At 30.5% G+C, this 22875-nt stretch overlaps 1 pseudogene across 1 annotated transcript; it reads left to right on the top strand.

The window, feature by feature from the left end:
* The first annotated feature begins 10556 nt into the window (after positions 1–10556).
* On the top strand, positions 10557–20205 carry LOC114167001 (uncharacterized; annotated as a pseudogene). The gene is made up of 11 exons (XR_014984935.1): positions 10557–11239; positions 12409–14956; positions 15029–15128; positions 15222–15997; positions 16192–16273; positions 18007–18145; positions 18240–18450; positions 18537–18666; positions 18747–19070; positions 19396–19496; positions 19569–20205. The product of XR_014984935.1 is annotated as an uncharacterized LOC114167001 (transcript).
* The last annotated feature ends 2670 nt before the right edge of the window (positions 20206–22875 follow it).

Here is a 22875-nt window from a genome sequence, read left to right as displayed (position 1 = left end):
TTTTACTTTAGCACTTTACAAAGAACCTCAACACTCTAATATCCCTTCGGCAATTCATATATAGTCCTGTATCATGAACTTTATGTCAACCATTTTCTTGTCACAATACTCATAACCATAACCTAACTTTAAATTCAGTTCTCCCTTTTAATTCTAGGTACTTTATCCACATCTCCATCCCCTGCTCAAGATCCCTTACTCCACTTCCATTAGTAAGATATCACAATAGAACCCCAAACCCGCAATGCCACTCATAGCCACACAGGGGTCCTGCCGCTAAGCGGTGCATACATTTATGGGTAAAACCCACAATTTCTCTACACATACGAAGACCCCCAGAAAAATCCCATTACATTTCTCTGCCTATTTTCTCAACACCGCAATTATTCACGATTTTAGTTATACAATTTCTCAACATAAACCATATCCACTGCAATTCAGACGCCCATTAATCCCACAACATCAACAACCCTAATTTCCCAAACCCTAAAACAAGTGCTCATACGATTTCCTCTAATTAACTTCCAATCACAACGTAATTCAACAATATCTAGCATCCAACAATCAACCAACAGATAAAGCTCCCTTTTTTTCCCCGATTAGAATCAACCAAAAAACCTTAAAACACCAAAAGCGGTTTCTGGAAAATTTCAAGAAACTTGAATTAAAACAAGAACAGACAAAGGAGCGACAACACATCATATCAATCATCATCAAATTAACGCAAGTAATCTAAAATCAATTAAAAGCTCCCCTAACTTGGATTCCTTGCTCAATTTCTAAAACCTTGGTCCTTTGTGTTAGCAACGTGCCCCCTCCTTGATTGCTTCTAATCTACTTCTTCAATGTGCTCCCAATTTCCCTCTCAACTCTCTATTTTCAGTGCTAGTTGTGTGCTTGTACCAAAAGGACACTCTATCTCTCTAATTTCCCTATTATCCCCACTCTACAACCTTAATTTTAGTGGTCATAAAGAGTAAAACGAAATTTACATTAAACATGTGGTTAATGGTTAAACAATGGCTATTCAAGATGGTTTTCCAACCTTTCTAACTGCCCTCTTAGACGACTAGAGTTTTCTATCCTATCACATTCATGCCAAAAAGAAATTTGGCAAAATGGAAGCTTATTTTGTGTTTACCAAGGTTTGAACACACAACCATCATATCACAAAGTAAGTGCACAACCAATTTAACAAATTCATGTTTTGTGATAATTCTTATAAATTTAGGATTATATTATCACTCATCATGATCAATCATATTATTAAGATAGCACACAATTGGCATACACAAGACTTGAACCCAAGTCCTCTTATAATAATCAAGTACTTTCAACCATTAGATCTAGGACTATTCCACATCATAAACCCTAGCATTAAATCCCATAAAGGTTTCCACTATCCACATTTATTAAATAATTAATTATTTAATTGTTTAAATTTTTCGGGTCTTATAGTGACCATTCTTAAGTACTTAAGAAGGACTAAAGTTAAAAGGTTATGCTGATACAAGTTTTGAATCAGATGTTGATGGTGTCAAATATTTTTCTAGTTATGTCTTCACCTTAAATGGTGGTACAATAAGTTGGAAAAGTTCCAAACAAGTTAATACTGTTGACTTAACTATTGAAGCATAATACATAACAACAAGTGAAGTTGTTAAGGAAGTAGTTTGGATGAAAAATATCTTAACTGAACTTGGTGTAGTTCCTTTGATGGACGAACCAGTTATGTTGCTGTGTGACAATAACGGGGTAATCGATCAAGCACAAGAGCCTAGATCGCATAAAAAATACAAAGAATTATTACAGAAAATATCACATTCTTAGAGAATTTGTTGAACATGGTGATGTTAAGCTACAAAAGGTAAAAAGAAAAATGAATGTTGCAGATCCGTTCACCAAAGCACTTGGCAGAAAAGAGTTTGATGTGCACAAGTTGGAGCTAGGAATGAGATACATGACTGATTGGCTCTAGTGCAAGCGAGATTGTTAGATTTGAGGTATGCCCTATATCAAATTTGTCATTTTAGTAATAATAAAATTGTGTTTATTATTATTATTATTTCATTGTCATATTTATTTAATTCATATGATAATGTCCTTGATTAAAATTAAAGACTTATTATTATAATAAAGATTATAATAATGAGAAATAAGTCTTATATAGGTTTAATTTAAATTGTTCTTCATAATAGGATTATTGAAGACAAGACATCATTAATTCGGATAGATCAATATGTGTGTAGTGGTCTTCATAAGATAAAGATTAAAAGATCTCATTTTTTAAATTACACATATAAATGGTCTATATAGAGATATGATCATTGAACTGACTCAGGAGAATTCCTTAATGGTTAAATATTACCCTTGAATTGTCAATGGGAAATTATTTTGAAGAAATATATAATTTCCCAATACTTGAGATTATCATGGAAATTACCAAGTTATCTATTAATTATACTTTGATATCGGATATCTAAGACTTCGTGATGTTAGTTGAATGATTATTGGGTATGATTAAATTCTTGTGGGATTAATGATTAATTAAGAAAGAATCCATCAACTTTTGGTAATGAATTTGAGCTCTATATAAATAAAGATCTTGGCTAAGGTATTATGAAATAAAGAAGAAAAGAGTTTCTTAAGTCATTAACATGTGTTAACTTATTGAAATTTGACAATTATACCATATTTTAGAGTTAACATAGAGATGTAAAGATTGAAGGAAATATTATATTATTCTTCTAGTGGTTCTACAGTAAAAGATACTTCACACTATCCTACTATTCGGTCGTTAAGGGGTGGTTCTAGACGCCAACCTTGATTAATAAATTAATGAGTTAATTTATTATCAGTTTAGTAAAGAACCTACTGGAGTGTTTTGATCTTTGTTGGATGAGAAAATATTATTGATTAAATTAAAGAGTTTAATTTTAACTAATTAATATTTTTTGTAAGTGAAATATTATTATATTTTTTTGCTAGCACCAAAAGTATAATTAATATAAAAATCTGAAAATCTATAAATTGATTGGGTAAAACTTGGTCAATTAGATTACTAAGCAAAATAAATATTTTTATTAATAATATCTTATTTGTTACTAAAAGCAACAAACCTAGAGAGAGATTTTAAAATAAATTACATGGACTTTTCCTATTTTTTTCATCAGATGAAATTAAAACCCACGTATATATATAAGACTCCTTAAAACATAAAAGAAGCATGTACATGTTGCTTTTTGGTTATGTTATTCTAGAAAGAAAATGTTTAATTATTCGGATGGTATCCACTTTGATAGAAGTGTGTCAATTTGGTACTCGCGGGAAAAAATGTGTCAATTGCGTTCTCACTTTTGAAAAAGTGTCTCAACTAGGTCCCTTTTAGAACAAAATAATTAACGCCGTTAACAGCATGTCACATGTCACTCTCTGGTTTTTAAATTTTTTTAATTCATTTTTGCAAAAACAATTTGTTGCCACGTGTCACAACAAAGACTTGACACGTGGCAATGTCAGTGCCACGTAGCAGGATAATGCCACGTTGACAAATGTCATTGTACTGATTTCAATTTAGTATCCATATATACCTAATTGTTTCAATTTAGTCCTCACTTTTGTGCCTGTGGTTCAATTTTTTCCCAAATTTTTTAATAATTGAAGTACATTTTAAGTCACTTTTTCATAAGATTAAAAGTAATTAAGTATAAATATTTTTACAACATTAAGTACTGATATTTATATTAAAATTTAGTGGTAAAAAAATGTTATACTAATAAAACAATAGAATCATCCACTTTTTTTTTTTCAAAATAGAGCAATATTGTCTCTATCCAATTCAAGACCAAATCTATTATTTGTCTAAATGTTATACTAATATTTTTTTATTAAAAATGACATTTTAGCATATTACGTTATTGTATATTATTAACCCATATCTTGTCAATGTATTCTTTAACCACTAAATTTTAATATAAATATAAGTACTTAATTTTGTAAAAATATTTATACTTAATTAGTTTTAATCTTATAAAAAATGAATTAAAAAATATACTTTAATTATTAAAAAAAATTGGGACAAAATTGAACCAAATACATAAAAGTGGAGACTAAATTGAAACACTAAGATAAATAAATATGGGTACTAAATTGAAATTAGTACAATGACTATTGCCACACATGGCATTATCCTGGCACGTGGTACTGACATTAACACATGACACTGATATTGTCACGTGTCACAACATGAACTTGACACGTGGCAACAATAAAATTTTGCAAAAAAAAAAATTTAAAAAATCAGAGAGTGACCTGTGGCGTGCCGTTAACGACGTTATTTTTGTATGAAAATGACCTGAATGAGGCTCTTTTTAAAAGAGGGGATGCAATTGACACCTTTTTTCTCGCGAATATCAAATTGACACACTCCTACCAAAGTGGGTACCATCCAAATAATTAAACCGAGAGAAAAAGGAGCAATTTTTCAATATCACTCTTGGAAGAGTCACTTTTATTAGATTATTAGATTACTCAGGTTACAATTTTTTCACGGGTCAAAGATTGATACAACAAGGCTATTCTCGGTGTGAATACACGTGAAGGACTTGTATGAGTTTGAAGGGGAAAATTCTCAAAAAGCCATACAAGGTATTTCTCCATAATTTTTTTCTTTTTGATATCTATTTTTACCTTAACTTTTGTCTCTCTGATGTCTAGCATGCATAATTTTAATCCAACTCCAATATTTCGGCTGTGCATGAATACGATATATATATATATATATATATATATATATATATATATATATATATATATATATATATATATATATATATATATATATATATATATATATCCTTAATTGGTAACAATAATTGCTGAAAACACAACTGTGAAACAAGCGCCCTAAGATCAATTGTAAGCTAAATGAAAGTCCGATATAAATCCCTTAGTTGTTAAATAAGGTTTTTGAATCAAAAGAAATAAATGTTCCTAAACTTTAGGAGAATAATAACAATCGGTTTGTTTAGAGTAGGGATGACAATGGGGCGGGAACGGGTTTCGTTTCATTATTTTATATTCATTCCCGTAAAAAAAATTCATCCTCATTCTCATACCCAAACCCAACGGGTATTAAACTTTTGTCTGTCTCATCCCCATCCCCACCCAGTAACGGGTATAATCTCGTACCCATACCCATACCCATTTTCTTACTACTTCAATATTAATTTTAATTAATTTTTATAAAATAATAAAAAAATTATGGTAAAGGAAACATAATATTATCAAATATTCAATATTAGAAGAATGATTGTTTGTTTCTTCGATATTAAATACTTTAAAATAAATTAAAATTTTTACATTTTAGATTATAATACCAAATAAAATTTCATGAGAACTAAATATATATATATATATATATATATATATATATATATATATATATATATATATATATATATATATATATATATATATATATATATATATATATATATATATATATATATATATATATATATATATATCCTTAATTGGTAACAATAATTGCTGAAAACACAACTGTGAAACAAGCGCCCTAAGATCAATTGTAAGCTAAATGAAAGTCCGATATAAATCCCTTAGTTGTTAAATAAGGTTTTTGAATCAAAAGAAATAAATGTTCCTAAACTTTAGGAGAATAATAACAATCGGTTTGTTTAGAGTAGGGATGACAATGGGGCGGGAACGGGTTTCGTTTCGTTATTTTATATTCATTCCCGTAAAAAAAATTCATCCTCATTCTCATACCCAAACCCAACGGGTATTAAACTTTTGTCTGTCTCATCCCCATCCCCACCCAGTAACGGGTATAATCTCGTACCCATACCCATACCCATTTTCTTACTACTTCAATATTAATTTTAATTAATTTTTATAAAATAATAAAAAAATTATGGTAAAGGAAACATAATATTATCAAATATTCAATATTAGAAGAATGATTGTTTGTTTCTTCGATATTAAATACTTTAAAATAAATTAAAATTTTTACATTTTAGATTATAATACCAAATAAAATTTCATGAGAACTAAAACATTTATTAAATTTGCAAATATTAATGAAACATAGTTGATAAAATTTAAAATTTTAAAAACAATATAAAAGAAAAACAAATATTCAAATTAAAATATATTTTAAATGTTTGTTTACTTCAATCTCTTACGTTCTAATGAATCTATTCTTTATACACTAATAAAAGTTATAATACATCATTTGATCAAAATGATACAAAGACCAAATAATAATCATAATAAAAGTTTAAAATAAATTATAATTATTTACATTTTAGATTATAATACCAAATAAAATTTCATGAGAACCAAAACATTTATTAAATTTGCAAACATTAATGAAACCTAGTGGATAAAATTTAAAAATAATTTTTAAAAAATATAAAAGAAAAATAAATATTCAAATTAAAATATATTTTAAATGTTTGTTTACTACAATCTTTTAAATTCTAATGAATCTCTTTTTTATACACTAATAAAAGTTATAATACAACACTTGATATAAAGAATAAATAATAATCATAATAATAAAATTTTAACATAAATTATGTATCTTTTGAACTTCAATTATGTTGGATGGTGATAAAAAATATTCATGACAATTATATTAAATTTTTATATTGCAGAAATAAAAGTTATTTATACAGTTATAGTGAAAATATTATAGTATGATTGATAATGAGTTAGAAAATAAAAAATAATTAGATAAAATATATTGAAATAGTATTCTACATAATGAAAATAAACAACAAATAAAAATATTAAAAAATTAACAAATGTTAGAAATAACTTGAGAGACTATTGAAAGAGATCCCACAAAGGAAAACAAATGTATAATTAAGGAAATGATAAGATGAAAAATACCTAAGAGATCTAAGAAAACTTTTCAAATATCAACATATATAATCAATGGTTAAGAAATGACAAAAATTATTTGAGCAAAACAAAAAGAGTTCTTCAAATGAAACAAAAACTAATAATAATAAGTAATTTTTTTTTATATTATCTAGTAAACGAAAGATTTGTGCTATTAAATACTTAAATTGGGAGTATTAAACTTTCTCATATGAAAGGAAAATATATAATAAATAAAAATATTAAAAAATAATAGAAATATTCAAATGTGAAGATTTCCTGTCAAAACAGGGACATGTTCGAACAATATCTACGAGGACGAGTTTATTTGTCATCTCTATCTCTATCTAGGAGAATCTCCATTAGCTTTTTGTTACTCCAAGTATTATATGTAATTGGCCGCCCATTATTTCCTGTTTCTACTCGTATATCCTTTGTCCTTCAGAATTTTATTTCCTCTGCTTTGTTTTGCTACCTAACATTATTCTTTAAAACAATAATTAGTACCACAAGAACTAAACGTTGTTCAAATTGAGATAAACCAATATAACTATTATTGAATTATTAAAAATTTACTTTTAAATATATTTTTCGTCCCTAAATTATTAAAATAATATATTTAGTTTTTAAATTAAATTATCAGATATTTAATTCTTATATTGCAAAAAGAGCATCTGAAAGATATATTTTAGTCACCGAAACTTCCTTTATCATATGTGAAACACTCGATGTATAGTTTAGTTTGTTGAAAAAAAAATTACATTAACTTTTATAAAGTGTTGAATTAAAATTTTATAGTTTAATTTAGTGACTGAACAAAATTTTTACTCTTCTCAAAAAGCCTTATAAATGTATTTTATAATACCAGCAGAGATTCCGCTTGGTCATTTCCAAAAATATTTTCCACAAATGTCATTTTCCAAATCTCTTGTGTCCGGGGCTAATTTGCTCTTTCATCATTATCAACTTCATGCTTTGTTTTTGTGCTCATGAACTTTTTTATTTGATCACATCGGTGTATCTCCCTCTATAAGTCTTCATCCATACATATATATATATATATATATATATATATATATATATATATATATATATATATATATATATATATATATATATATATATATATAAATAAAAGGTAGGTACTCTCTATTTTTATTTTGTTGTAAAATTGAATATATGGTTAATTTTTTCAACCATTAGCAATGAACGAATATCTCTATTGTTGATTACAGACATTAAGGTTGTGTTCGCTTCAATGTATTTACTGTTTTAATGTAAATGGGGAGATGGATCAGCAGGGATAAACCTTGTTCGGTTAGCATGATTTGCAAGCGGAGTTCGGGAAGGATTTGAAGGATTCATCCATATTGTAATCGCGCTTCATAAGCAGAGATTTGAAGGAGAGTGCTATTAAAAGACACATTTACCCTCATCATAAATTATTCACGTGTGACTTGAGAATTTGAGAAATCCAACAAATGTGGAAGGAGATGGTGCCTGATGCAGGTTGTTGGTGGCCTGGAACGGATCTGGTGGAGGTCGTAGGTGGCTCGGAAGGGTTCTACTACAGCTTAGAATCGATCGACTGTGAGCAGATCCGATCCCCACATGTGTGGAACCAATCCAGTGAAGTTAGAATCGATCCAACAAGTGGCGGATCCGATCCCGTGGGTGCGTATCCGATCCCATGGTGCAGATCCGAATCCCAAATGGTGCGTATCCGATCCAAGAAGCGTCCGTTGCTGGAGTTGGCACATTGGAGAACTTCGTTGGCTCATGGGAGAGTGGATTCGAGAAGGAGAGTGGATTGGAGAAACACAAATTTATACTATTTATTATATAAGGGTAAAATGGTAAACTCTCTTTTAAATATATTAACTTTTTTTTAATCTATCATATCAATCAAATCACTCACTAACTCTCACAAACTTTACTACTAAATTCACTCCTAATCACCTTTAAATCCCTTAAAAAAAACAACACACCATTCACTCTCAAATTCCCCCAAACCCATCCTCTCCCTCTCCCTCAAATCCATCTTTGCAAGTGAACAAAGCCTAAAAATTTTCAAAAATTTCTAAAAGAAGACTCTTAATTTTTTAAAAAAATATATGAATTCAATTTTAAAGTGTTTAAAATTATAATTTAGTCTCTAACAATAAATCTTTTAAATTACAGAGACTATATTATAGAAAAGTTATAATAGAATATTAATTAGCATTTATGAAGGAATTTAAACATTCCTAAAGGTAGTTCATAATAATCATAAAGATGTCTCAGTATGAATCAAACGTATTTTGATTTCTTTGTTATTAATAAAAGTTTCACGTACTCTTTTATCACACTGACGGATGCGTCGGACGACTCGCAGATACCTGTTCACCCGTGGTTTATGATATTGGATGTAGAAAGGATGTCCCAATTTTGAAGTTGGAGTACATCTTGGTAAGCAGCTTGGTAATAACACCGTATCGTATCTTGCATGAAATATTGGTTCCATATATAAGAATAATAAGGAGCAGAAACATGATAATGTAAATTAATGAAATTCCTACTAGAAATAACCATATTATAGTAGATTACATGGATGGTGATATTTAAACTACAAGAAATATTTTGCTAGAGAAATTAGTAAGGAAAAATATTTGTAGTTAATCCCTCGCTAATTTGTGAGGAAGTAGTGAAAGAATAAAACTGTAGCGAGTTTGTAGCAAAATAGCTACAACTTTGTCAGAATATATATTTGTAACTAATCTCTCACTAATTTGCGAGGAAATAACGAAGAAAATAATTTGTAGCTTTTTCGTAGCAAAATAGCTACAGATCTACTACTATAACATAAATTTGTAGCTAATATCTCACTACTTTGCAACGAAATAACTAAAGAATAGAGTTGTAGCTAGTTCGTAGCAAAATTGTTATAGATTTACAAGAAAATAGATTTGTATCTAATCCTTCTCAATTAAAACTTACTATGTTTATTTTTAATTTTAGTATAAATATATATTTTTAAATTTAAATATTTCAAAATTATTTTTAGCTTAGATATTTTATTTTTTTAATTAAATATTTTAAAATTATTTTTAATTTAAATGTTTTAAAATTATTTTTAATTTAAATTTTTTAAAATTATTTTTAATTTAAATGTTTTAAAATTATTTTTAATTTAAGTATTTTAAAAATATTTTTTTAAATATAATTGTATATATTAAAATATAAATTATAAATATATATATATATATATATATATATATATATATATATATATATATATTAATAAATTGATTAAAATTTATAATAAATGGAGATAGAAAATTAGATCGATAAATGTTATTATTAATAATTTGTTTCATTATATTATCTTTTCAATAAAATATTATTATACATTAATACTTAACATTTTTAAAAATTGTATTATTAATATTATTTATAATCATTATGTTTATGTCAGTATAATATTATTAATTATTTGTTGTTCAAATTATTTTCATGTTATTTGTAAATTTTGATAAAAATAAATAATAAAATAATGAAAAAAAATCTATTTTCCATTAAATTACCGTTAAATATTTCATTCATTTAATATAGTCAAAATCTTAAAAAAAGTGAGATAAATATTTGACGCTTTCTTTGATAAGCTTTTGGGGGTTTTGCTTTTTTCCTTCTGTCTCACTTGCCACATTTTCAAACCTTAATAATTGGAAAGATGGAGATTGGATGCGTGTACGAAGGGCGAGAGTTATAGGAATGGTGTTGATGCAGTCATGAAGAGTAGGCGATGATCGTTAGTGTGGAGCTTAACTTCTATCATTTTCTTAAAATGTGAGTTTAATTTGACTCTGCAGATTGAAAATTATATTTTGTTTTTATGTACTGAAATTTAGGGTTAGTGTGATTATGTAGAATAGTGCTGATATTTGGTAGTATCGAAAAAGTTAAACTCAACTCTATGTGAATCTCTTCAGTTTTGTTTTTCATTTTCCCCAATTTTTGGCTCAGCTCTATGTGAATCTGTTCGATTTTGTTTTTCTTTTTTCCTTATTTCTTTCTTTCTTTTTGCTTGATTTAAGGATCTTGATATGCTTTGACAACTCATCCAAACATTACTATTATTGGAAAATAGGTTTATCTTAAATCTTATAATTTTATCTAGTGCTTGATTAGTGACTTGTCAGAGCTCTCTATAAAAAATTTGATATCAGATGCAAATATCTTATTCCATGTTGTTGCTAATAAGCTGAAGCTGAAAGTGAGTGTGGTGCCTTCTTTTGGTCAATTTCCTCTTCGGATTCTTGCTACTCTCGATTACATTGTGGCTCGTCTTCATGTAAGTTCTTCAGTTATTTTTTGTACCTTTTTATCTTTGAAATTTAGCGCACTCTACAATTTGAGTTTCGTAAGTTTGCTTACTGATATATTATATATTATTAGTAGTTGGAATAGAGAAAAGCTTGTTTTAAACTACTTGTCTGACACTTGAAATGGTTGCTTATTATTTAGAAGTCCCGTTTTCTTGTTCAAAGTGTTGTTGAACTATTGTTAGTAATGTTTCCTGAAGATAGTTGGTGTAGTAAAAGGCAACAGAATTGGGTAGGTGTATAGTCGAAGGGGGAAAGTGCTCTAGTACTAGTGTCACATCACTCTTTTTCGATGGTTATGAAGGAGTTAAGTGATATTGTAACCAAAATTTTGGAGAATTGTTGGGGACCTAGTGTTTTCTTTGCCGTTGGACTGTTGGTAAATTACATGAACACGATGAAAGTGGAATATTTTATTTAACATTAAAACTACACATTGGTCCAACTTCATCATTGTTCAATTTTTCTTAACTAAATACTTTTCCATGCTGTTTAATTTTAATTAGAAAGTAGTGTTCAATTTAACACAAACAAAAATAACTATGCAGTAATGATGATGATTTTACTAATGATTCAAATAATGAAAATATCATTTGTCCTTCTTTCTTAATGTCTTAAAATTCTTCCAAAACTAGCATGTAAACCATTTGGAATGGGGAATTGATGGATTTGGGTTGAATTGCTTGTGATTTGAATATGTATGAATGGCTTGCTACTTAATTGAATGCAAAAGGTGGATTTAATTAAGTGAGTAAATTGCTTATCCTCTGCCTCAGATTTTGTCCAATTCATAGAGTAAACTAAATTTTTTGTTCTTCAAGCATCGTTCTTTTCCTACTTAACCTCTGAAGTTATTGAGAAGTCTTCAAAAGTTTACTAGGATTGCACTATATTAGGATTGCACATCTTATGAGTACCAATACTATAATATTGCTCAAATTTTGGTTGCTCTTATTATGCAAAAATAAATATGGCAAATATAATATCTTGCTTCAATTAATGTTTACATATATTTACTTTATTTTAACTAATTTTTGTTCTTAATTTTAATTATGTCTCCAATTAGTGTCAATCAATTCTTTTCAAGTACAAATTTCTTAAAAGCATAATGTTGACCAATGTTTAAACTATCTACAAGGACAATGAGACTTGATAAAGGATGGATGTTGCGAAGAAAAGATCAATTTGGTAGTATAACTGAAGAATTTAGAAATGGCGTTGATCGCTTCATTGAAGTAGCTAAAAGAGATCCAAAATTTGCTGATGTAACAGGGCGCATTCCTTGTCCATGTGGAAAATGTAGGAATCGTTATTGGGATATATCATTTAATGTGGAAAAGCACTTGTATCAGCATGGATTTATGGATGGGTACACAAATTGGACCCTTCATGGTGAAGAAAGGTGGACAAATGGTGCGTCTGTTGTCCAAGACCGTGTTGAAGGAAGTACAAATCCATATCATGATATGGTTCTGAATGCTTTTCATGCTAGATCAAATCCAGAAGTACAAGAGGTGGAAGAGGATCCAAATCCATAAGCTAAGAAGTTTTTTAACTTATTAAAGAATGCTGATGAACCTTTATGGGATGGTTGTAAGAAGCATACAAAGATTGTCAGCAGTAACACAACTCCTAAACTTGAAGTCAGAGTTTAACATGAGTGTTAGTTGTTATGATCGAATGATTGCTATAATCAAAAGCATGCTTCCAGAGTCAGAAAGGTTGCCTGAAAATTTGTACAGATCGAAGAGAATGGTAAGTGAATTGGGATTAGGATATGAGAAGATAGATGCATGTCCTAATCATTGTATGCTATATTACAAAGAAAACAGTGATAAGAATGTTTGTTTGGTGTGTAAAGAACCGCGATTTAAACCTAAGACTACAACAAAAAACAAGGATGTGCCTTACTCAATGTTAAGATATTTCCCCATTATTCCAAGACTTCAACGCCTCTTTATGTCTGTTAATACTTCAAAATATATGCGATGGCATGCAGATGGAGTATGCCAACATGAATCAATGATGACATATCCAGCTGATGCAGAGGCTTGGAAAAAATTTAATGCAACTCATCCTAAGTTTGTTTTTGATCCACGAAATGTCAGGCTTGGACTTTGAACGGATGGTTTTAATCCATTTAGTAATTCAAGTAGCCCATACTCATGTTGGCCAATTTTTTTAACACCTTACAATCTTCCTCCAAGCATGTGTATGAAAAGGGAATACATATTTCTTACTCTTATGATTCCTGGACCCAAATCACCTGGTAAAAGTTTAGATGTTTATCTCCAACCTCTAATCGATGAGTTAAAGATCTTATGGGATATTGGGATTAATACTTTTGATGCATGGAAAAAACAGAATTTCATTATGAAAGCAGCATTAATGTGGACAATAAGTGACTTTCCAGCTTATGGAATGTTGTCTGGATGGAGTACTCATGGAAAATTTGCTTGTCCCTATTGTATGGGGGATATTAAATCATTTACTTTGAAGAGTGGTGGTAAACCTTGTTGGTTTGATTGTCATCGTCGATTTTTACCTATTAATCATTCATTTCGTCGTGATCAATGCTCTTTTAATAAGTCGGTAGTTGAGAACTCTTTACCACCACAAGAAGTTAGTGGCATAGATATAATAAATAAAGTAAATCAACCTCAAAAAGTTACGTTTGGCTTGAAATCAAGCAAGCAAAAGCAACCCGACTTTGGTAAAACCCATAATTGGGTTAAAAAGAGCATATTTTGGGAATTGCCTTATTGGTCTACTAATATGGTTCGTCACAATTTAGATGTCATGCATGTTGAAAATTTTTTTTTGACAACATCTTCAATACTGTGATGGACATAAAGGCCAAGACAAAAGATACTGCAACATATGTAAACGTCCCAAGTTAGAGTTGGTGTTGGAGAATGAGAAGTATAAAAAACCCAAGGCAACATATGTCTTGAATTCTGACTAGAGAAAGATGTTGTGTGAATGGATAAAACAACTAAAGTTTCCAGATGGTTATGCGTCTAACATTTCACGTTGCATTAATGTAGATGAGGGGAAAATATATGGGATGAAAAGTCATGATTGTCATGTTTTTATGCAAAGACTTATTCCTTTAGCATTTCGTGATATGTTGCCAAAGCCTATATGGGGTGTTTTAACAAAGGTCAGCTTGTTTTTTAAAGAGATTTGTGCAAATGCAGTGCATGCTTCTGTCATGGAGCACGCTAAGATTTCTATCATCGAAAAATTTGTAAGCTTGAAAAGATTTTCCCACCAGCATTCTTTGATTCAATGGAACATTTGGTTATACATCTCCCGCATGAAGTTAAGGTCGGAAGACCTGTGCAATATAGATGGATGTATCCATTTGAGAGATGCATGTTATATTTGAAAAGAAAGGTTCGAAATAAAGCAAAGGTTGAAGGGTCCATTTGTGAAGCATATGTTTTAGAAGAAATTTCTAATTTTGCTTCCATGTATTTTAATCCATGCATTCAAACAAGGCGTACCCAAGTTTATCGTAACGATGATGGTGGTGAAGATAAAAATACAGAGAAGTTATCTATTTTTAAACACCCATGTCGTCCTATTGGTAAAGGCCATAATAGATTATTAACAGAGGAGGAACTCCATATTGTTGAGACATATGTCATTGTAAATTGCAAAGAAGTAGGACCATATCTACAGTAAGTTTTTCTTTTTGTAATTTATCTATTCATAATTAATTTAGTTATAATATTAATTGTTGTCTGTATTAGGAAATTTGAGGATTCATTAAAGGAAGCAAATCCTAATATCTCTGACGATGAAATATTGATGTCTCGAGATAAAGATTTCAATAGGTGGTTGAAGCACCAAGTGAGTTGTTTCTCATTACAGTTTAAATGTTAATTTGATATTCGTTTTATTAAGTGATATAATTATATATTTTCTTTGTGTAATCCTCTATAGGTGCTTACTGGTCAAGTTGAGGATCGATTGATTCAAGAGATAAGTTACGGCCCGATTAAGGTTGTAACTTCCTATAATGGTCTAATAGTAAATGGATATAGATTTCATACTAAGGAATACGGAGCTAATAAATCTACCATGAACTATGGGATATGTGTTAGAGGAAATATATACGGTGAAAATGATTTGGACTATTATGGAATTGTTGAAGAAATATTAGAATTGTCGTATCCTAGATATCAAAACAAAATAATTATCCTACGGTGTCATTGGTTTGATCCTTTTCATGGTGTTAAAGTTGAAAAATATGGGTTGGTTGATATCAAGCATAAGTCAAAGCTCCAGTCAAATGAGCCATTTGTATTAGCTGGACAAGCTCAACAAGTGTACTATACAAGGTATCCACATAATAAGGGTAGAAATAGTGTTGATTGGTGGACAACTTGCAAGGTTAGACCAAAATTATTTATGGTTGAGACATTAAAAAATGATGAGGATTTTTCAAATGAGAAAGTTGTTAATGATTATTTTCAACATGATGGATCAATGGGAATGACAAATATTGTTCTAGATGATGAGGAAATACAATTGTTTGATGATAATGCCCCAATGGAAGAGGTAAACATGGATGATGTTCATTATCCGATACACAATGTGCATAATGATCAATTTTTCAATGACAATGATGAGCTTCTGGATGAAGACATAAAGTTGAGTGATTTAGACGAGAAGTTGGATGATTCAAATAATGATTTAGATAACTCAGATGATAAGTAGCTATGAATGAATCTACGTAAGTTTATTTAATAGTAGTGATATTGTGTTTTCTTATGTGATTGCTTATGAAAGTATCTTTTACATTTTATAAGGTAAGTAGATGTGCATCAATCACTTACTGTTGTTTCTGGCTATTCTTAATTGGATTTGAAACAAATCTTGAATGAATTATTCTACACTACACTCACTTTAGTGTTAACTTTCCTGCTGTTGTGGATTTGTCAGGGAGAGTTGCATGTGAAACACTGCTGGATTCTTGTCGCTCAACTTTCCTGGTTATGTCTCATTAACTACCTTCTTACTGGTTAGATAAATCTCCAAATCATTGGGTTATTATTTGCAAAAATAAATTGAGCTATTTTACTTTTACTTTGATTTTCTGTACAAGTTGGAGTAATTAACCTTATACTGTTCATGGACCAACTGAGATAGGTAATTCACAATTATATTGTACAAGCTCTGTGTAACTCGTTGGTTGATCAATTTGACTTTCCTTGCTAATGTTGCAAAATGTTCAATTCAGAAAAGCCTAGCTTCACTAAACATGCTTTAAGCAGGATATATTAGGTAAAACATACTCATTAGGGGAATACTTATACATGAATCCCAATAGCAGGAAAAACAACTTCCCCATAAGAGTGATCAATGATGTTGATGGACTTAAAACTAGTTGTTGGAGCGTACTGTATAGAAAACCAAAAGAACTTAACTGAATTGAAAAATAATTATGAAAGACCAAGTCATAGCAGTCTTTTCTGCCATGACTGATTTTCATTTCTTAACATACAACCACTAGTTTCTGTTGTGACTAGTTTCTGTTGTTCGAGATTTATACATGAAAATTGAAGTCTAGTCCTAAGCGATGCAAATGTATTAAATTTGTATCTATAGTCTCGGTTATACTTTTTAAGGGATTTAAGAGATAGAACTGTTTTATTTATTTTTATTCCCACCCATTGTGAAATAGATTCATTGCAATTTTGTTCCAATGTATTTGGGCTTTTCCTAGGAAGTTTGTAAAGGTGGTGTTGGTACTGAGATATTTTATTCAACAGGAGATTGAGTTGCACCATTACTTTTTTGTTTCTATTTATCACATTTACTATCATCACTTTGCTTCAGCATGAATAATACCGTGCCAAAATAATAGAAAAGAAGAGATATAAAAGAGAGAAAAAATAAAATAAAAGTTGCTTAAAGGAAGGAGTGGAATAAAAAAAAAAATAATCAATCGAATATATTCCTAGCTTTTCTTGATTAGTTTCTCCATTTAGCACCTACATCATATCCTGTAATAAGGTACAACCATTCCAATTTAAGATTACAAAAGCAATAGTTATTAACAATTTATTTAAAACAAAACACACCATGATATATCATAACACATTCTTAAATATTACAACGAATTACACTTAAATCATTATTCAAGATTATAAATCATCAATGTATCTCGATGACTTTAAATAATTGTCATTTTGGAAACATTAGTATTACATCTGTTTGACAAAAAGTTAATAGTTGAAACATCATAAACATATTGGAAGTCATGTTTTTCTCTTTCTCTTTTCTATTGATTGATTAAAATAACCAATTTTTCTTTCGTTTTCATCTTTTTCTTTCATCTCATGCTTATGTTGAAACTAGAGTGTAAAAAATTATTAAATGGAACACTATCGGTCCTGTGGATATTGGTTATGATTATCTTCTACATGATACATAATTGTTATATTTTAGAAAGATAAATGGGTGATTGATGTGAATAAATTAATTTAAGAATAAAATAAAATATCCTGCGTATGTTATTGATCAATTGATGTTCTAAGTTTTCAAGCTAATGTTGTGTAAAATTGAATTCAGTCCTGGAAGAAAAAACCTGCTACGCATATGATCCTACACCCTACTGATGTTTGATATTCACTGTTTTGGAATTGTCCAGTAACAAACTCAATGGCAGCATTCCACAAGGCTTGAATGACATTACTAATTGGCAATCCTTGTTACAAGCTAAGTTACATTTGGTTCACTTGATAATCTCAAAATGTCCCGAGGAAGAGGAAGAGGACGAGGTCGAGGTTTTATTATTCCATTCCATCCTACTCAATCTCTCATTAACTCTTTAGACCTGGATCCTTTTTTGCATTCACCAGGTATAGTACAAATACTTTAATGATGTCTTATTTATTAACTTCTTTTTTTTAAGTTTTTTAAATACAAGGTATTGTTTCATTATTTTTTTCTTAGGTGCTACTTCCATCCATGAACCATTAGCTGATGTTGGCCATTCAACCAATGGTGATCAATCAATAGACACCACCCCACCAATTGATGCTAACCAATCCTGTGTTGCCCCAACATATGCTAACCCACAATTTCAGGAGGAGCCTTCAAGTGAAAATTCTCACAATGAAGTTGATAGGAGACCTATTATATCTGTGCAACAAATTACTAACTCGTAAGTTAAACTAAACTTAATTATCAATTGTTTAATTTTTTATTACCAAATCATAATTTATATAAACTAAGTGTCTGAAATTATAGGAAGAGGTTTGTTCCAGATTCAGTGACTCGAGATATTATATCTGAGTTGCTCATGAGGATGCCTAATCCAGCACCAAATTGGAAAAAATATTCTGCTGATATGAAAGAAATTATGTTCAATGAGTTTATGGTTAGTAATCATTTAATTAATGTAATGAAATATTTTTGTATCAATTATTGTATTATAGATTAATCATTATATTGATGTAGGAGAAGTATCGTTTTTCATCAACTTATGATCGTTGTATGGCAAGAAAGGTTTGGAATTTAACATGCATGGATCGATATTCTGACTCTTTATCTAAGGCAAGGAAAAAGGCGAAAGAAAGGACAAATTCAGACAATATGTAAGACTTAAAAGGTTTTGGACCAAGAGGTATTAGAACTGAGATGTGGGATGGATTAGTAGACATATGAGCAACAGAAGAATGGAAAAAAAAGTCTACTACAGGTAAGAGCAATAGGGCTGCCAAGCCTGATGCCATGATTCACACAGCAGGATCACGAAGCTTTGAACAACACTTGATAAAAATGGTATTCTTACTTTTCACATTTGAATTTATAAGTCAAATATAATGCATTGTAATTTGTTACATTCAAAATGCAATATCAGATAGCAATTGTCTATAAGATAGAAAGGAGTTGGTCACTTGATAGAAATAAATAAATATTTTGGAATTTGTTAGCTGATAACTTTCTGAAAGGAGATATGATATGGAGAGTTGGAGTTATATTGTACATGTTTGATATAAACCAACTTCCACACTAACATGGCAGAAAGTAAGATGAATATGTCCTTTTTACTGTTATTAAGGAAAGTAATGAGTTTTTATACATAAATTGCAAATTTCTTTTACAGGAAGAATACTACAAACGCCCAATTTCTTATGGTGAATTATATACAAAGTTCACAAAAGAAAAGATGGTCAATATGTGTCTAACAAAGCAAAAAGCTTCATTGTAAGAATGTGTTTATTTTATAAATGTTAAACTACTTATTTATAATATTGCTAACATATTGATTTGATGTAGGAATCATATGAAAATGCTATGACTGAAAAATATGGGGAAGACACATCAAAGCATCCTATAGTTGACTCTGGTGTTTGGATAAAACAGGTGGTGAAAATAGGAAAGGTAGAATCTATGGAATTGGTCATAGTTTGGATCTTGGCATTGGTCCACATGTTTCATCCTCAACAGTTGAAGGTCCCTCTTTCCAAAATCTAAATCCAATAGCTGAAGAAATCACTACATTGACTACACAAATATCTAATTTGCAAGAGCAGGTGAAAACATAATTGCAAGCACAGACTGATATGCAAGCATTGATGCAAGCACAAATGAAGGCACAAGCAGAAATGCAACCATTTATGCAACAACAAATGCAAGAGCAAATGCAATCTTTTAAGAGAGAATTGTTGTCTGCTTTGAAGAAACAAGAATGAAGACATGCCTCAAAGAACCCAAAACTTTGTTTATCTTCTAATTGTGTTAATGCATTACTCTTTGTTGATACCCTCCAATGCTTTTGTGTCCTAAAACTATTATAAATTGGTGGAAACTTTTATGTTATTTTGTACTGTTGGATGGATATACTTTGATCATTGTAGGATTGATTATCTATCCTTTTTAAATAGGTATTGCAAATATCGGAGGTATTTAGACACTTTTTGTGAATAATTTATTTTCTGTTTTCTTTTTTTATTATGGGCATAGGTTTATGGACATGACTCATAATAGATAATGAATAACAATTAAGTAATTGCAATTAACAAAATAATATTTATAGGAGATTAATAGAATTGAGATAAATTAACTAATCAATTGTGATACAAATTAGTGATATAAGAATTGCAACAAATTAGCTACGGATTAGCGAGAAAAAAATTGCAACAAATTAGTTACAGATTAGCTACGGATTAGCGAGAAAAGAATTGCGACAGATTAGCTACAAATTAGCGGGGAAAAAATTGCAACAGATTAGCTACCGATTAGCGAGAACAAAATTGCGACAGATTAGCGACAACAGAATTGCGACAGATTAGCTACGAATTAGCGACAACAGAATTGCGACAGATTAGTTACAGATTAGCGACAACAGAATTGCGACAGATTAGCTACGGATTAGCGACAACAAAATTGCGACAGATTAGCTACGTATTAGATAGAAATTTTAAAACTTTTTCACTTCAATTAACGATGGAATAGAGAGGGATTAGCTATGAATTAGCTACGAATTAGCTAAAAATTTTAAAACTTTTTTATTTCAATTAGAGAGAGAATAAAGAGGGATTAGTTATGAATTAGCTACAAATTAGCTACGGATTTTTCCCTCTCTAATTAGCTACCTGTATTTAGCTACGAAAAATTCTCTAGCAATTTGATAGGTAATCTGTCGCAAAACAATTTAGCTACGGATTAGCTACGGATCAACTACGAAAGGTTCCGTAGCTAATATATAAATTTTTTGTAGTGTTTGCTCAGGCGAGAGAGGCTCACCTAAGCGAGGACGAGTGAAGGGATTGAGGCACGTTGCTGCATGAGTAGCTCATGCGAGGAACCTCGCTTATGAGCGAAGGGTACTCTCGACCAGGGGAGTAGCGGTTCGCTTAAGCGAGAACCCGTGAGTCTTGCAGGGTCCTCTGTTGACAGTCTCGCCTAAGCGAGAACCTGTGGTTTGGGTGAGACTGGCACGGGACTTCACTATAGAATTATCCCTTTCATGTTTTTGGGCTGTTAATTGTGTGCTTGGCTTGGTATGCTTTACCTTGAGTATGAACTGTATGAATTGAGTGACTTTGTATGAATAAGATGGACTATGATTCGTGATTCATGAGTTTTAACATGATGTGAGCATGACGTTTGTATGGGATGATTCATGAAATTAAAATGATGAGTTTGGTATAGATTTGACATGAGATATGAGTGAAGGTTAGTTAATGAATATGGCATGGTGTCGGTATAAAATACACTTTTATATTTGTGGTTTGGGAATGATGAACAAAATGGATTCAATATGGAATACAAATGAGGATGGATTGTAAAGGTTGGCATGAGATATATACATATGCATGTTAAATATTATTTGTTTGATTATGATCAGTCCATGGTCAATGCATAATTCCTTGAAATCTCTAGGTGGGGTTTCAGGGTCGTGCTTCAGTGGTCGGGACGTAATTCCATGGCCCCTGTTAGTGGGTGTTCATGGTGGTGCTCCATCTATATAATTTGGTAAGGATTCAAGGTAAGGATTGCATCCTGACACTCTAAGGAGTCAGTTAGTCTCACTTAGAGCGAACTGACTCTTGTGGTAAGAGTAGCAGGAGGCCTGAAACTCATTAAGGGCTAACCTTGTGTGTGGGGGATTGATTCATTGTAACACTTGTAACACTTAGCTCGGGGGTGAGCAGAGGATTGATCCATCACAAGTGCAAGCATCCAATGAATCTGACCAGGTTATATGTATCCGGATGAGTCGAAGTAGAGTCTTAAGTGTATTTTTTTGAAGGTCATAACATGCTTGGATGATGTATGTATATTTGACTGAGAAGGTATATCTGATTGCATGATTAAAACTACTTTTGGCTCTAACTTACCCTTATGTTATTTGTTGTGTGTTTTGCTGTGTGGCTCTCTCTCTTTTGCGATGATCATCAACTTGTTGATGTGAGCATATGCGAGGAACACTCGTGGCCAACAGGGAGGTGATGGTTCCGCTGCTTAGTCGACTGGACTTGGGCTCTTCTTTTTACGTCTTTTGCGGGCTATGGCCCATGTATTTTTTTTTTCATATTGTGTTTCTGGTTACTTTAGACCTCGTACTTGTCTTGTTTGGCATCATGGTGTGCCCTAGGATTTCCTTTTATAACTCTTGGATATCTTTAGGGAGTGAGTCCCTATCCCATATATCTGCTCGTATTATTATATTGCGTGACGTGTCATTTAAGTAAGTTTATGTATTAAATGGGAGGTTACAACTGCTATTTTCCAGATATATGAATATCAGTTTTTTTTTTCTTTTGCAACAAAATTAATAGTTTTTTAGAATAAAAAATAATAGTAACACAAAGATGGTGATGGGAATTGTTCCCAACAGATAAACGTGAATGGCTAAGAGAGAAATTTTTTTGTTAAAGCGAGAGGATAAGAGTGATTGGGATCTTTCCCGAACTAACGGTTTTCTTTTGCCACTAGGAATTACTTATATATTATGGAGTCTATCTTTTCACCAACTATTTGTCGTTCTTAATATAAAATAATTGAAGGTTCTATGTATTTCAACTTTTTTTATTAGCATCCTTTGTTATATGGCAACTTGTAAATCGACAAATAATTT

This window comes from Vigna unguiculata, chromosome 10 (genome assembly GCF_037176805.1).
Source record: "Vigna unguiculata cultivar grain cowpea cultivar isolate G323 ecotype 2 chromosome 10, ASM3717680v1, whole genome shotgun sequence".
Taxonomy (NCBI): Eukaryota; Viridiplantae; Streptophyta; class Magnoliopsida; order Fabales; family Fabaceae; genus Vigna; species Vigna unguiculata.
The sequence above is the reverse complement of the archived record's forward strand: the minus strand, read 5'-3'. Positions and strand labels throughout refer to the sequence as shown.